This window comes from Periplaneta americana, chromosome 7 (assembly GCF_040183065.1).
Source record: "Periplaneta americana isolate PAMFEO1 chromosome 7, P.americana_PAMFEO1_priV1, whole genome shotgun sequence".
In the NCBI taxonomy this organism is placed as follows: Eukaryota; Metazoa; Arthropoda; class Insecta; order Blattodea; family Blattidae; genus Periplaneta; species Periplaneta americana.
In genome coordinates, this window is record NC_091123.1 from 188,233,736 (window position 1) to 188,234,662 (window position 927).

The window sequence follows — 927 nt, forward strand, 5'->3', positions numbered from 1 at the left end:
CATATTTTTAGTTCTATATTTTTATATATACCTTTAAAAGTTATTGAAATTTCTATGAAAATATTTTAATAAAATAAAATAATACATTTGTTTAATGTAGAAAACTTTGAAATGTTTAAACATCAATTCAGTTGGGTAATCTTTGAATTATACAAACCACTTTCCTATGTTAATGTGAAACTAAGTTCGTACGTAATTTAACTTAGTTTACTAGTTTAGACTTATTTGTAGCCATCTAGAGAAACGATTTTGTTTGTTTCCGGTTTCTTCCGATGGTGCTTTGTTGGGGGGTGCGTTTATGATCGGTAGTGTTGTGTCAAATAGTGTGTGTGTTCTGAAATATAATTATGTATTGAGGATATGTTGTCGATATTTTGTATGCCTGTATATTCCGTACTGTCCTAGTGTATTTAACTTCTGTTTTTCAGTTCAACATGTATGTTTCTATGTTGCTGTAGTTGTGGTTGGTGTTTGTGATGTATTCTACGCATGTAGAGGTATTGTGTAATTTGGTTATGCCTGTGATGTGTTTCTTGTATCATGTTTGAAATGATCTCCCAGTTTGTTCGATGTATTAGTTGTTATAACTTGACTTCGAAGTTGAGGCACATTTACTCTGAAGTTAAGTACACTCAGAATAATACATTGTTTACGAAGTAGCTAGCAAGGTAGTTATCTTCCCCCACACGTTAGTTGGGTGGGGCAATACAGGCCGTGCAAGGAAAAAAATAAAATAAACGGTTGCCTGATGAACAAATGTAAATATTTTGTTGGTTAGAATACACCGCATTATCGTGTCTAGGGTATAGAAACATAATATTATTCTTATTCTTCTTATTATCAGTTATACAGGGCAATACTATTTACAAAGATGCTCTGTAATAATTTCAGTAATGAAAATAATAATACTTTATTATTAGAATATCA